Source organism: Amblyomma maculatum, chromosome 1 (assembly GCF_055883805.1).
Source record: "Amblyomma maculatum isolate TAMU_Amacu chromosome 1, ASM5588380v1, whole genome shotgun sequence".
Lineage (NCBI taxonomy): Eukaryota > Metazoa > Arthropoda > Arachnida > Ixodida > Ixodidae > Amblyomma > Amblyomma maculatum.
This window is the reverse complement of record NC_139344.1, coordinates 384,783,585-384,800,465: the sequence shown is the minus strand read 5'-3', so window position 1 is coordinate 384,800,465 and position 16,881 is coordinate 384,783,585. Positions and strand designations below refer to the sequence as shown.

The 16,881-nt window shown below is 43.5% G+C and overlaps 1 long non-coding RNA gene across 2 annotated transcripts in view; it reads right to left on the bottom strand.

Annotated features, from left to right (window-relative positions):
* LOC146208424 (uncharacterized) overlaps window positions 1-15,921 on the bottom strand; it is a 418,971-nt gene extending 403,050 nt beyond the window's left edge. The window contains exons 1-2 of one of the 2 annotated variants that reach the window (XR_014703381.1): window positions 15,797-15,921; window positions 12,133-12,234 (exon numbers count right to left, since the gene is read on the bottom strand). This is a non-coding gene — a long non-coding RNA (uncharacterized LOC146208424). Of the gene's footprint in view, window positions 1-12,132; window positions 12,235-15,796 lie in introns of those variants that run through there. The other variant, XR_014703380.1, reaches the window with a different exon arrangement.
* Between the last annotated feature and the right edge of the window lie 960 nt (window positions 15,922-16,881).

The window sequence follows — 16,881 nt, the reverse complement described above, 5'->3', positions numbered from 1 at the left end:
CGAAGTCCTAGCAAACGCTGTCAAAAGGTTTTCAGATATCTAATTACCCTTCTGCAAAAACTGTGGGCAACTGCAAAGAGCAATCCGTGTCGGCGTTGAGCGTTTGCGTGCATTCGCAAATTGCGGCCAGTCTGCCGTCTCTTGTTGAGAGCCATCGTCTCAAAATTATTCTGTCAGTTCTCATTTAGGAGATGCGGCAGACAGCGTAACAAATGGGAAAATGTTTACTTACTGTGAGCAGTGTATAGAGTCCCCAAAACTGCAAAGCAATGGCGTGTAACTTTAACCGAAAATGGTTTCTTTTTTATTCATATGGAAAAACCTAAGGCCAATGTTTTCCCAGTATTCTTAAAAAAAAATGATAGCTCAACCCGATCTCTGCGCTATCTGGTGTGACCAGATGTCCTGTTCAAATCGGGAATCAATAACCTCATTAAAGAGGTAGTTCTCTTTCCAGCTCAGGAAGACGGTATTACGGTACCAGCATTTCAAATACCTGAAGTATGAGATCGTGCTCGTAGGGCAATAGAAGTGCATCTCTGGGTCCGATATCAAGAATGAAAACGACGAGAGAGGTAAATTCCGCGCATTCGAATGGCGGCGAAAAGAGACGCACGTGCAAGCTGCTCACAATCTGTCGATGTAAGACGCAAGAATGGCGCCGGCGAGAATCGTGGATATGATGTCGTTACGGTGCATGATAATTATCGTTTTCTGTTTGCTTCATTTCATCTAATGCTTCGCACCCATTTCTCGATAGGTCATGGTTACCTTATGTCTGGGGAATGCCTTAGAGACATCTCGTACTGAATGTTTACGGGAGGATGAAATACACTGGTAGTACGTTCAGCGCACAACAAAACTACCGCACTGTTTTAATACATAACCAACTAAACGTAGCAGTGGCATAAAAATACGCTTATTTATGCTTTCATTATTCGTTTCTGTAAACGTCAGCAGGCTATGCTAGAAAAACGTTGTTGTCGCGCCATCTGCGAAACTGATGATATCGCCATTTTGTTTTAACTGTAACATATTGATATCCCAAGGACTTCGTTGTGGTCACCGCTATGTGAGCTCTAAGCGATAAAAAGCAAACCTCATTTTGGCGACAATAAACTGGATATCGAGCTTGAGGCTAATGTCCTGTCTCGCTACGACAGATTTTGTGGTCGTTTGCAGCCACTTTTGAAACACGTCGTTGCAAAACCAGCACTACTAAGAGTTTATTGCCCTATTTTACACCGATAGTGTGTGGCCATTCCTTTTTTGGAGCGCAGCTATTATTCATCTGTTTGTCGGTTGTGCCGCGTCATCGATGGTGCTGTTGCCGGTGTAAACGTGCTACAGTGGCTAGCTTGCCACTGTAATCGAGTGCAAGAGACAGCCACAAACCTCGACCGAGTCACAAACCAAAGAGAATTTTTTAGAAGAGAAAGAAGAGCCACGAATTAGCGGCGCCCGGTAGCATCTCTTCTTTTCCTTTGTTTGAGAAAGGACTTGTCACAGCATACACATACTTACAAGCTTTTCCCAAATTATTTGCCTCAATATATCGCAACAAACGCCTAAATATTTGCACTGAAATTTCGCATTAAGGAGAATGGTATCCTTCCTTAGAATAATTTCGTTTGTCATGAGCTACAAAAATCTTCAACTTCCTTTTTTTTTTTTTGTATATCAGTGATATATAGGCTTATGTGTTGGCTTGTTCTTAACCGAAGGCTCACTTTTATTTCGCAACAAGGGCTTTTCAAATAGAGATAGTTCATAATGTACTTTAAAACATTGTAAAAAATGATTTCGGTGAAATTGCACGCCTGAAGTTTTATTAATTTTAAGCTAATAAAATTTTTTCGAAGAGGATGACGAATTTGCAGCCTGCCAGCTATAAATCACTTTATTTCGAGAGAGAACTTGTGTAACTTACTGTTGCCCCTCTTTCGACGTGCCTACAACGCGAACATATTTTCTCATGCAATGCCAAGTTGTTATCATGCACTCTAAAAATGCTTTAATGAAGGTCTCTGTGTTATTAGTACAATCTAGCAATGCTTCGTGCCACTGACATTAGAGCTATTATAAAATACGAGGCCAAATACGAGGCCAAATACGAGGCCAAATATAGGACAAACAAACACCGAGATGACTTTTCGGTGAGGGGGCACGAATCGAGAAGGAAAGGATTAGAAAGCAGCGCAAATCCACAATGAAGAAGTACACAGAAGAAGCGAAAGCTCTGACCGCTTACGTCAGCGCCTGTGTCTCGGCTTCCATTTTACTGCGCAATCAGCGATCCTGAGGCTAGTGCCCCGAGCAAAATCTCTTCTTGGTTAACGAGCAGCTGCATAGCGTTATGTTATCACGCAAAGCAACTGCATAACGGCGACATAGTAACGCGTTGCTGCGCCAACGTCAAGTCCCGCACTACGGCGCTGCAGTGCACAGGCAATCAATAAAATCTAAGGTTTAAGTGGTGACAAATGTGTGTCGCATTTCAGTATCTACTAAAAGCTAAGCGACAGGAAAGCGAAATTCGCACGACATCGCTAGCGCAGAATATTGGAGTTTTCACCAAACCCCTGGTTTTTTTTTGTTTTTGTTTTTCGCCCTTCGCGCTTTTACGCAGTTTTCCTCTCCAGGTGACCAACCAAGTAGTCCGAAAAGGTATTATTCGAGAAGAAATACTTTCTAAGACCATTTCACTTTAAAGTCTATTGATTTAAAGAAACAAATGTGTGTTCAACACTTTAGTCTGGCCGATATACCGATGTAAATGGTTGGTTGGTTTGTGGGGATTAACGTCCCAAGCAGCTCAGGCTATGAGAGACGCCGTAGTGGAGGACTCAGGAAATTTTGACCACTGGGGTTCTTTAACGTCCACTGACATATTACAGCGATAATTAAAAGTTTCATATGATGAAGTTACACGTCACTTTCTCACATAAAGTAAGGTAATCATTACGCGCAGCCGCAAAACCCCTCAGGGGTTCTTCCCGAGCCACTGAGATGAGAGTCGTCAGTGGCTCTGCGGCCTGGTTGTCAAGCACCCGCATTGTCAAGCACGTTACGAGCCCTTTAAGGAAAGCCACGAGCTGCACTCTGCCCATTCTACCAAGAAAAACAGGAGCTAAAAAAGAGCAACCACGAAGCAAACACATGAAGATGGATAAAGGTCCTGCCGTCAAGCGCGAGCAGCTGGCTATGAAGCGGCCCTCCATCCAAGTTCGAGCGGGGAACAACCGGACGTGGCTCCACTTGCTGCGTCTCGTATGGGCAAAGCGGCACGGGAAGCAGCGGCCTGTTTACCGAGCAGCGTGTTGACAAAGGACTCGCTTGCTTGCGGTGTCGGACTGAGAGGCGCCACCGCCGGTCCATAGAAAGGGCTCTCCCACGCTCTTGCGGGCTTCTGTCAGAAGAATTAGCTCTCGAGATTCTTAGACGAGTGTCTTGCTCTGCACAATAGGGCTTACTGACCACACACATTGGCTAAAGCTACAGCACGTACCTCTCATCGACCCACTAGTTTTCCCCTAGCGTTGCTCACTTGAGCTCATTTATAGCGGTTTTAAGGCGCGTGGGCACTTAGTTCAGCTTCTATCATATAACAAGTCAATTAATAATTCTAAATAAAGTGACCCTTTTTCGAGCTCCCCCTTTTCGTTGAATGGATAGAACATGCGAAGTTATTTCACAGAAAGTAAACAAAATAACTGTATAGGATTACCTTTGATTCCACAAACCACGATAAGAAGCATAGTGATGCAAAGTTTCCAGAAAAACTGGCCGCATTTGTTTTACTGGAGTTATGCGCACACTTGGCTGCTGCTGCGCTGTCAACGAGTACCGCAGTTATGTTCTGAACTGTGGGGAATAGCGTGAAGTGTACGAATGGTTTCACTTCACGTAATAAAAGGCGCGTTGTTTTCTTTCTGATTTCTGATTGTTCTAAACTGCCTTTATTCTAATTAAACAAAATGAGTCTGTCTAGATAATGTTGAAGCTACAGGCAAAAATTAGCGAACATCTCCAGTTAGGTTTTCGGTACCAAGCCCACAAACACAAAACACCCTCACGAACGCACACACGAACGCACACACGCACGCAAACAGGCTGCGTATTGAACTTCTCAGACGGGTACAAGAGAATTCGTACCATTCCTGAAGCTGTAAATCAAGGAAAAGCAAAGGCGAGCTCCTGTCCTCGCTGCTTAACAAGTTGTGATCCTCTAGGAGTCCATGTTGACTTAACAATACAAGCGAGAAACAAAACAAGAAGCCTGGTTACTTATGGCAAAGGCGGTACATACAATTTCGGAGAAGCAAGCACACACACGCAAAAGCAAGCACATATACGCACACGCAAGCACGCAAATCGGTATACACGACCAGACGGCTTCCTCGCACACAGATGTTTCCCAAATAATGGATGGAAATTAGAAAGGCTGGGCATCTAAAGCATAGCGAAAGCGACTCGCAGTTTTTCACGCCAGAAGGAAGGGTTTAATGGAGAAAACGACGCTCAGTTCACAGGGCGGATGACTGGCTGCTTAAAACACTCTATTTGCGCCATAGTATGAAGCGTCGGCCAGAGCGAATGGTCCATTCGAACCGGTTTGAGTACAGTTCATGGCCCCGGCTGGAAGTTTTCTCAATCCAATGTTTTCAGCTGGATGTGAGACGAGTCGAACACATTTTGCCACAAGCTCGCTGTGTTATAGTATAATAAATATCTGTGTTCGCGGATATACATATACAGCTTACGCTTGTGTGTGTGTGTGTGTGTGTGTGTGTGTGTGTGTGTGTGTGTGCGTGTTCCTAATTCCTTATCCCCACTCTTAATTCGCGCAAAGTCTCTTGAACATGGAGGCCAAGCTTGTCGCCTTTGAGTCTCAGCTTCTTGTGTATTTTTAAACTGAGTTATTAAAACCAGATTTCTCTCTTTTGGGGACCGTGCAGTATTTGCTTCCAGAAATCGCGTCACTGCTATTCAGGCTGGTTCAGTGGTGACAGAAAGCCTTTGGGAACAACGCCTGGCCTACACAACGCCTGGGCTGTCACCACCCAAGAAACATCGTCAGCAGCACAGGACATCGAAATAAAATGAAAAAAAAAACAAAAAACAATGCGGGCTAACGGCTCCACCACCCGTCCGTGCACTTAAGTCTTTTTTCTTTATACGCCAAAAAAAAAAAAACGCCAAGCGTCGCACTGGCATAGCACTGCGCCTGAACGTTGAGCAGCGGCCAGCAACCTTTGACTGTTGCTCTTCTGCTGGAGTGTTTGCAAAAAGGGCTACATGCTCGTGCACTTCATCGCTGGCTTGGTGAGGGCACTGCATTCATTATTCAAGACTCAGACAATGTCATCTTCCCGGCTCAGTTACTCGGACTAGCGAGCCCGACCGCAGCTTTCTTCAAGTAAATTACTTTGCCACTTTGTAGACAAGTACTAAAAATCGCTGACAGTTTACATATCTGGATTGCGAGAGAGTTCGTTCTTGTTGTGTCGTGTGCGAGTGTGTGTGTGTGTGCGCTTGCGCGTCCTCATGTGTCCTGATGTTCATTACACATGACACCTACATATCTGTTATACAGAGAGCCCCATTTTATAGAAACTGGAACAAATTACCACTATACTCCATTGTGCTAATACAAATCTGACACCTCATGTCACGAACCGCCCAATGCACCAGACGCTTTAATGAGGATTCATGTTAGCCTTAGCAGTCAACGCCAATTGATCCAGCACCTACCTCGGCCGACGTGACCGTGAAAGTGCCAGATTTTCGCACATATGCCTAAAGAAAAATTGTATTCTCAGGACTTTAAATAAAAGCCTTGTTTCTTTCAATGACTGCAGCACATACATTTCAGAATGAAGCCCGCAATGTTCACAAGTGATGATACAAAAAAAAAAAAAAAAAACCTCTTTGGGGACGTTTAGGCTGTGCCGTTAACATTAGAACGCGATACCAATTACAGGTTTATTTGCCAATCAAAACTACATGTAATCAGCCACAAATTACTATTATCGATCGCCGGCTACTTGACAAAATGATCGTTTAGCAAGTGCGATTACAATTTTTAAAATACAGTCACCGATTACTAGTGAACTGTACAAATGAAGCTTATAGATTACCAATCAAAGTTACGCTGCTCTAAATGCTATGCCTTCCCTCTGAAGCTGAAGAAAGTATAACGCAATTACAGGTTCTTATTACACGACACAGAAATCACAGAAAAATAAACACAGGAAGAAAGGAAAAAAATTAGTCAGAAAACAAGGTGAAAAACTATTCCGTGTCATTTTTTAATGTGCACACGTTTTTTTCTACAAATCTGTGAAAGACACTACAATGCGGTCTGTGTATATAGTATGCCGTAATAGATATTATGTTCGGGCTAGTAATACCACAATTAATTAGTGACTGAAAATTAAATAACTTTGATTTTTCGGCTTTATTGCACAATATTTACCATAAACAATGTATTTTCTTTGCTGTAATCTGGATAATGGTATCAAATGGCGAGTAACGCGCACAAAAGGCGCTCGTACCGCAACCAAAGCGCAAACCTGCCAAAGTAACCGAAGCGCACTTTACGCCGAGAAGACACTTTTGAAGGGCCTGGAAACTAAGCAGTGTTTCCTGCGTACGGGACCAACCGGCGCTGTTCCTCGGCACCTCACCGTAGACAACCGTCCACTTCACAGTAGTAGCGCTACGGGCTCAGAGCGGCGGCACAACCAAAACGCTGCTGTATTAACAGGATGGCGTTAAAGGCCCCGTTCACCGACAATTCGGCGCCGGCGTTGTGACTGAAAAATTGGGAGCATGGCGCTGGCAGCCGGTACTTGGCAGCTGATATGGGCGAGCACTAACTGTACTTAGAGTTGCCTGACATTCGCGCATGTAATTGCACTTCAGATATCCCGAACCACAATGCAATTTTTCAAACATTAAAAACACTGCAAGCCTGCAATCTTGAATGCCATCGATTCCGTCATATAATATTGCTCCCTAAACCCAAAGTTGTTTCATTATATTAATAACTGTTCCCCTTATGACTACGCAACCATGTAGACATAATGCCCAATATGCCTGAAATCCATCTGCAAACATCGCTTTGTCACATTTTTATGATCTTCAGGATTGAGCGCTCCACTGCTCTATCTCTCATAGCCGGAGTCACTATGGGACGTTAAACTTCATAAACCCAATTAAATTAATAACATGTGATAGAGAGAGAGAGAGAGAGAGAGAGAGAGAGAGAGAGAGAGAGAGAGAGAGAGAGAGAGAAGCACAAAGCAAACCAAGATTCGTAAACTTCTGGTGGTGTGCCTGCAAAGGGTGCTCTGCCACATGGCTTTGCAGCGTTAGAAGGAGACACCTTTACAATGCAGAAACTGCTAAATGACGTAAAGGCTGGGTAACAAAAACGTGCTTTACACGAATAGGTAAGCTTTAAGTTTCTGCGAGTGCGATAGATAGGAACTGTCCGCAGCAAGCTGCACAAAAATCTCGTTACGCCTCGCTGGTTCCGCAGCAACTGTGATGCCGGCCGTTATCGAACCACCACAGCATCGAGCGAGACGACAAGATGCACGCGGCCTAGCGTAGCGGGTGACGTTAGGGAATTTGGATTGGAGGGCGTGCCGTCAAAGTTGCAGAAGGAATATAAAGGACATCGAGATACAGGTCGCCTGGTGTCGCACTGCAAAAGCCAGCTTTCGCCTTGATACACATAGCGGTCCTGAATGTCCATACAAAATATTTTAAACCATATCTATAAAAAATCTAGCTTCAGTTCTACATCTTGAAAGCCATAGGAAATCTTCACTGCTGAAACTGGGCCAAGTTATACTGTTGATGCTTTAGCCACGGAACGCCTACTTCAAAATTAAAATAAAAAGAGCTCAGAGCAATTTTACTTACAGGTACCATCAATGACGTTCCGACTACGGCTAATCGAAAGCATCGATAGCCTCTGAACACACCAGTTGCAAAAAATATGTATAGTTGGAGCACTGTGTATAGTAGGCACACAAAACCAAAACTGCTATTTCGTTCAAAGGAAAATTTTTTTCCAAAGCCTTCATTATTTTTATTATGAGTCGTTACCAGTGTCGAAAAATGCAAAAATGCGAAGACTATACTTGCACCAAAAAGCATATTGACTAATTCCAGAAATTTGCGCTATAACCACTCCTTCATCGAAGCGTATCTCCGTCCCTGATGTGCCGACACCATCTCAGATGAAAGCATGCCCCCTATACGACTCTACGTTGAAGCAAAGCCGCATAAATGAATAAAAGAAACTCATTTCCAAAACAAAATGCAAGAATAAAGTATGATGACGGCGCAAATGTACCGACACGAGTGAAAAACATCACGCATTATTTAAAATAGCAACATGTTGGCAGAATATATGGATAAGACTGAAAGAGGCTCCCGGTATGTTTACTCTGAGCAAGGCTAAAATATCTAAGGCAGTTATATATTATTACGTTGCCTCTTTAATGTTTCTACGATGCGAAGAGATCTTTGATAGCATTAATATGATTTTCTAGTGCATATTATGCTTTGTTAATGTTTCCATAGTTTTGTTTCTACCTCCTTCACAAACGCATTTGCCACGGAACAGCAATTTGTAGTTTAAGGCTTTGTGTTGAAGAAACTGCATATTCCGGCAATGTCGTGGAAGCAGTAAAGACACGTGAAAGACAAAACAAAGGTTCCGATAAACATGAATAAAAAGCTAATCTAAAAACAGATATAGCGAATCGATGATGTTGCAATCAAGATGCGCTTAGCAAAACAGAAAAGAACACACTATAAATGCGACTGAGGCTGCAGAGAATTAGTGCTATTTCATCAGAGCACTCGCTGCCACTGACATGTTCATTTATTGCTACAGTGTAGTTCGATCTAGCCCACCCCTGTAATCATCGCATGACAGGCCGTATCCCTCTCGAGTCTCCAGTACGATTCAGCAGTCGTAATGCGGGGCGCAATACCCGGTCTCTACTCCTACTCAACCTCCCGTCGCCCCCCCCCCCCCCCCCAACTCTCTTCGACGTTTCTTCCACTTTTCCTCTGGCTCATCTTTCCCAAGGGGGGGGATTTCTCTCACTTTGCCTACGGTCACCTCTCATCTTCTTCTTCCTTCTTTTTTCATACTTTCCTCTCTCTACCGTCTATACAGAAAGTGGAGATGGATTTCCCGCTATCTGCTTTGCCATCCGCTAACCGAGGCTTCAGACTGACGAATGGATTAAGTGACGATGAACTTTTCCGAACACGGGACTAAAGAATTAAAGTTTGCACATGAACAAAGCCAGGAAAAGAAAAAGAATATAGATATTTACTACAAAACATTAGCTAAGATTTAAAAATACTTGTTAGACAAAACTAAAGCGTAGATTTGCTTGGTTTTTATCTGCTTAAGCATAGGTTCAGACTTGGGCAAACATGGTTTGGCAGCAATTAATTTGCCGAGGCTATGGTGTCGAGTACGCCGTCAACTACTCGAGGGGACACGTGATGCTGTACATGCCGTAAAAGTCAAATGTGAAAGGGGGAGGAGGAGGGGCCACACCATAGGTTGTATCATTGTTAAGCTATATAATCGCACTGTGTCCCCTGGCTCGATGAAGGTGAACCGGCCGGACAGGCTGACCATGGCCGATACACCGAGTTGATGATTTCGCTTCAAAATGCCGTTACTTGTCTCTAGTACTCCTTTATCTCGCAAATTACAAACTGAATCACAAACCACAGAAAACGACTAGAACTGAGAGGTTTCAAAAATGTTCTGGTAAAAACTTTGTATGAGTAGTGGAAAGGACTTCAATATGATTTTGTCTATTTTGATTAAATTTTGGCGGGCAACTCTTTCAGTAGATCGTCACAGAGGTCTAATGTTTTAGCGATGGGCCCACAACTCCTTTCAGTAGCGAACGATATTGTATATATGCTTATTCACTTCATTTGGTGTCATAATATTCTTAATTAAATGATTAGATAGATGCTGTGAGTAAGTACAGGAAAGGCCATGCCTATGTCCCCTTTACACTGAGAATCATAGAATGCTACAATTAAGTATGAGGCCACGATGCCTAGGCTTCTTACACTACCTTTTTTATTATTTATTTACTTATTTGTTTAGGAATACTGTCAATCCCGAGCGGTATCGTTACGGGCAGGGCAGAAAACGCATACATAAAGCCAGACAATATTTGGAATATGTTCAACGACAGCGACTATAATTTAAAATGAAAGGAAGATTGTAGTCAGAAATAACTAAGCAAGAGAATGTTCAGTGTACAGTAAAAACTACAGTGAACTGTTGATACATGTAAAAAAAAAGAAAAAGGTATATGAATAGACACAGAATGGAAATAACAAAGCAATAAAGGATTAGTACAATTTGCAAGTTATCTCTGTATGCTGACAAGGAAACTGTTCGGATGAACATTCATGAATTTGTGTGTAAATAATCCTCCACTAGCTTTACAAATTCATCCAGTGTTGAACTTTGTGTTATTTATGGTTTCAAGATGTTCCACTCTCTAATTGCAAGGGGGGAAATAGAGTTTTTGAAACTATCACAATGGCAAGAAAATTCATTATATAGTCAAAGAGCGTTTATAACGTGTGAGTCTTGTATCTTCGATGACGATGTACTTTGATGTATTTGTATTAAAGTGGTTATTCACGAGGTGATACAGAAATTTCAGGCGTGCTAGTACTGCGCGTTTTTCCAAACTCAGCATGCCGGCTTTCTTAGGTAGGTGAGTTGGCGAGTTAGTCATTTTATATTTGTTAAAGATGTACCTTATCGCCTTCCGTTGTATTCTTTCGTTTTTTTATGTTTTGTTAAGTTGGTGGGAACCATACGACGTTAGCATATCCCACTGCTGATCTTATAAAGACATTGTAAGCTAGCATTTTAGTTTCCGGTTGTGCATCTCGGAGACGACTTCTGAGGAAAAATAACTTTCGTGTAGCAGCTGCTGTTACGGTATTTACGTGCGAGTCCCATCTTAGGTTATGCGTGAGTATCAAGCCAAGATATTTGTGTTCGCTGACTCGGGTTACTAAAGTATTGCTTATACTGTACGAAAAATGCAGGCACTGTTTTTTCTTGTTATCGGCAGGAAACACATTTATTAACATTTAGCACCATCTGCCACTCTGTACACCACTGTGACACTGTTTCCGTTTAGGGCGATAGGATCTTCAGAGGAATTAATTTCACGATAAAGGATGCAATCGTCTGCAAAAAGCCTGATATTTACGAGACTATTTTTAGGAAGGTCATTTATAAAGAGTAAAAATAATATTGGCGCCAGTGCGCACCCTTGCGGTACTCCAGAGGTAACAGGTACTATTTCTGATTTCTGAGTATTTATTTGCACAAACTGGTGCCGATCTGTTAGATAGTCCTGGATCTAATCTATGACACGTTTATCACCGAATATGGATAACAGCATAGTCAAAAGATGCCTATTCCTAGGAAAATCAAAAAAGAGAAAAGTGCTCAACAGCGTAAAAGACATTGACTTGGCTTCCTCCAAAATATACATTTTCCCGAAAGAAAATGTTAGGCAGAGAAGGGATGGAAGAAAGAAAAAATGAGTATGAGAAATAGAGGGGGGGGGGGGGGGGAACTGAAGTTCTAAATTTCGGAATTCAACGCGCTGAAGGGCTCTAAATGCGTCGGTGATTACTGGCACATCTCGCCAGAGCCACGATAAAATCGCCATGAAATAATGCATGTGAAAAGAAAGCAACCCTATCTGCATGGTGATCTCAAGTGCATGGAAAGCCATCTGCAAGACGTTTCAGACAAGGGTGCTCTCTTAATCTCAGAAGTTCATCGAAAGGGTGAAGTGTTTCACTGCAAACAGCAGATGGCTCACATTGGCACGTTTTTCTTTGTATGGTCCGCCCCTAGCGCGAAAACGTAGAATCGTCTTTTTGGGAAATAGGAAAACAGAGAATATTCGAGCTACTTTCTACAATTGAAAAACGTGCACGTTAAAGTCCATCATCCCATAGGAGTACTCTTGCGCTGTTGTACACACGCAACATTTGCACGACAGGGTACTCTAGGCTCCGCATATTTTATTGCTCCTGGTGGTAATCCGTTCCTTCTCATCATCACCAAAATCACGAACACGTGTCATGTCGAGCGCTGCACTCTACTGAGGACGACAGAGCTCTGGTGTTCTGCGCAACAAACAACAAATAAAAATAAATTTATGCTTGACGTACCCTGGGTAAACTTCTCCATTGCAGTTAAGCACTTTCGAGTAAAACACGTGTGCAATGCTGGAGCCTTGATTTCTTACAATGCACCATGACTTTGCAAAACTGGAGACCACCGAAAACTGCCGACAATTACGTTACTTTGTAATGCGAAATTTCAGCGCAGCTCATCAGCTGTTTCACCTTTTCGATAGACTGAGGCAAAGATTTCGAGCAAGACACGTATGTCTTGCTCGCGGCGAACGGTTGGCACCGTACAGTCATGACCAGGCTGTAAAAGCAACCCAAAGAAACGAAGTAGAATTTTACAAGTGTTGCCAGTTGCCATAAACTATTCTTTCCTTGAGCGTAATCACATAAGCGTAGAAGCAAAGGAAATACCGCTTGGCGAAGTTGCAAATAGATTAACTCCATCAAGATGAACGCCTGCAGAGTGAGATTTTCAACAGCACCTTTTTTTTTCGCCGCTGCCTTTTCGTGCTCTACCTCAGACTTATTGATTGGCGCCGCGCTGTGCGAGGCCACGTTGCAGCCAAAGGGTGAACAGGAAAATTCGCTATACACTACATCCTAAATGCTGTGCGCGCTGAGATCGTGGTTACTTTAGGTAGAGAAAAACGTATCTCAGAAAAAAAAAAGCGACAATAACATAGCTGCTTTCATCGGGGAATACTCATTCCGACATCTCAATAACTGCACCCACATGCCCAAAACATTGAGCTTCTGGGCTGACCCGTGGGCTACCTCCTTGCTTCAGAGCAAGGGAAGGCACGGATGACCCCTTAGGCGCGTTTCTCCAACCCTTTAAAAGCCTCGGGAAACAAAGAGTTGCCGTCTCTTTTGTCCGCCCATCAACCTCTACTGGTACGCCGTGCACGGCAGGTACCATCCATCACTTGGATGTTTTAAAATAAGGGACTAACCTGCGACGGCGACAATCCGCTTCACTGCTCTCAGACATGACACCCTGACAGGGTGCATTACGCACTCTTGTTCCCTGTGTAAATGCAGGCCTAAATATCATATAATACCACCGTCCAAATGGTCAAAGTAAAACGACTAACCAATATGTTTGGTTTTCTCAGGCGACCGCCTTAACTTGAAACACCTTTCGCATATTTATTAATGACGAAACCTTTCTTGTCTATGTGGTTGTCAACCGAAACTCTTTGCCTTCGTTGTGTCTGTCACCGTTCTTAATATTTTGTGAGAGGTTCCACTGAGCAAGCAAACAACAAAAGTGACGTGAAACGATGCCAATTTCATTCTGTGAGTTTGACTGTGATTTTAAAACGAATCGACGAGCGAAGCTTAACATCCGTGCCAAACCGGGTCGAAGACGCGAAATTGCTGAAGCGCGCACTGTGGCGTCGCAACGATAATGATGTGCAAAGTTTGGCGGCAACTTTCGTTTTTCGTGGCAACTGCAGTTGGGCACTCTTACATGCAGATCAGATGACTTCCGGAAGTGCAGCCTCGAAGGCAATTTTCTGGAATAACGAGCTCTCCGGAAAACGACTTCTTGGCTTGGCTACAACATGGTCTGAAGTTAGAGGAAGAACCAGTGGGTGGCTGAAATGAGCGGCGGCGATCGACGCTGAATATTTCAGCATTCCATGGAAGTAAATAATGTACGACGCGTGAAAATACTACGCTAGGCCAAGTGGATGAAAAGGATATATTTTATACAATCAGAGGTTGGCTAAGCGAATTTCGAGCAACGTCTGCCGCGTTCAGCGAATTCGAGAGGAGCAACTTACATGTTCCAGGCAAAATGTGTTACCGTTGTCGTGAACCATAGTACATAAAATGCATAAAGTTCGGTAACAGGCGTGGTTTTCGTGCGTCCGTACATGAGCAAGAATTAGGCTTCACACGTGTTGAGACATACACTGGTCTTTTCAAATAAATGTAACCAAGGTGTTAAAGAAAGACGGCTCGTCCCAGCGCAACGAAATCACCTTAGGGTTCTTGGAAATCACGCGGCCTACACTGCAGTATTTCGTTGTGTACCATGCTTCAGTAAATAGTAAACATTTTTCAGCAAGCATTTTAAATTTACGTCCCTATGGCAAAGCGTCAATACAGGTGTATACCGTTTTAAATACTGGACAACTAAAACGTTAGCACCAAGCGTGAAGTAGCCATCGCAGTTTGTTTTAGTTTTCTTTTTTTTCCTACAGTACACGTAGCCCAGCTTGCGAACAGGCCGTTCCTTTGAAACTACCACTTTCAACTTTGCAAGTAATGTTACTCCTGCAGTCTCCTGCAGTGATCAGCTTGGTAAACTTCATTTTGCTTGACTAACATTTTTCCGTAGTAGACCACTGAATCCTTCCTGGAAAACGGTTACTTTCGGTAACTGTTGTCAGCTACAGCTGCAGACGTGCCTGTAGGCAACACGTGGAAGTTAATGCGCTTGTATGTACCTTCGCGCATGCAAAGAGCACAAGATCACGCGTTCTCTTATGTTATGTGAGCGTTAACGCTTAGATGTCTACCTGGATTTCTCAAGAAGGCCGTCTAAACCAGCTCATGCTGCAATACCCTAGTATTCCTTACACAACAAGAAAATCTTTGACGTGAGAGCTGTACAGCTTAGGTATACTGAGACCCGCTTAGAAAATGAAGTGCTTTCTTCTGGAGCGCTATTCCTAAAAATAGCTCGCACGCGCATCGGGAGGGAGATGTAAACTAACAGATGGTCATGTGATTGTTTTCTCTGATGGCGAATACATCAAACTGCGTAAATGATTTATTGATACAAATATCTCAGCCGGCTATTTTAAGGCGACCTACAGCTTTAGAATTCGCACTTTCTTTTTCAAGCCAATGACTCAAATGTTACCAATCGGGGTGTATTTTGTAGTTAACACTGACAAGCGAAAAGTACTCCTGACTAGGCTAGGCGCGGCTGTCAATGGCTCTCAGTGGATTCTTTTAGGCTAGGAAGCTCCACTTTAAGCGTACAGAAACTAACTTCCGCTTATGAAAGAAGATAAGTGATGTTCTGTGAACTGGAAGTGACAGCGTGACCACTGTATTCATAACAATCCGCATGCAACAGTCGCGCCGTGTCTCCTACTTCGGCTGCCTGTATGCGAGAGTAGTTATTGGCTCCTCCTTCACCCCAAAACGTTTAGTGCGTAAACATTACCCGCCTATATCTTGAATAATTATTGAACGCAAATCAGTCAGTTTTCTTGAGGTGCACTGTGAGCCCATGAGCTACGTCCTACAAAGCTTCTGATGGAGTGCAGCATGTATATTTGCCTTATTTTTTTGTACCTTTTTACACAATATTTTGCAGAACCCTGCAGAAGTAATGAGAAAGCTTTGCGCAGGTTTATCCCGTTTAAAGCCAGTTATCTGAGTGTAAGCTCCGTTAAGCATGGTTGCACGGTAATTCTAGCGTTTCTTCTGTATGAGATTTTCTTGCTCGTCACCGGTATCTGCCTCGAGCTGATCACGTTTTTTCTTCGCTGCTGCTTTTCGGCGAGATCAGCTGGAAGGTCAGACTCACCCATACGCCTGCGCCGAAGCGTTGATGCACCCGGACAGGTTCTCATCTCATCCATGGCGAGATGCGGCAACCAAGCACTGACGAACCAGGTGTTACCCCCTCCTTCTCCCGGTAGTCACGTGACATCCCAGCGGAGAGCCTGCGTATCCATGATGGGGACAATTGGTTGAGCACCTGTTTAATAATATAGACGAGGAAGACGAAGAGACGGGTAGTGGCGTGCAAACGATCGCATGCACAAGGCCCGCTCCAGTGACTCATATTAAACCAGGCAAGTGATAAAAAAAAACATTGAGAGTTGCAATGCGAAGACTAGAGCTACGTACCCTCCTTATGCAAATTAGCTATTACCACCACGGATTTCCAATGCCTGCCACATCCTCATATCAAAGCGACCGTCCAGTACTCAACTCTGAAGGTTCATACTATTAATACAAATATTCTGAAAAAAATATTTTCACAAATTATACAGTCAATCTTGCATACATCGAAACCAGGTATATCGAATTATTACTTATATCGAACTCCAAGAATATCCTCTTGGGAACCCCACGCAAAAGTACGGAAGTGCTGTTGGCCTTTATCGAACTTCTTTTCAGCGGAATATGCAACAATCGAACCCCTGCAGATAACGCTTCTTCTTACGGTGTAGAAAGGCCAATTTTAAGCGCGGAACCGGGTCGGCTGGGCAGCCTTGGCTGCCTGCCGGTAACGTTAACGCTGCAAACCGCTGTACGAGGTGAAAATCGTCTCCAAATGAAAATGCTCTTTGGTCTGGATTTTTTTTTTTTTTTTTTTAAGAAATTGCTACCATGCGAAGAAGCCAAGGTTTGGTGCTCAGTTTTCGTGGAGGGAGGCTAGCCTTGACGACCAAAGGTTAGCGGCGGCTCTCACGTGGCCTATTTCGCTACTGAAAGGAAGGAATAAACTCTGCCGTTTTTGAACAGTTAGTGTTACGCTTATGATGTACCAGCAACAGAATGAGACCATTTTCAATCAGGAGTGGCTTTTCCCGAAGCGGCGCTCGCTCCAGCTTTGATGTCAACACCAACGTCAAAGGCACTATTGCCACGCGGCTGTAAACG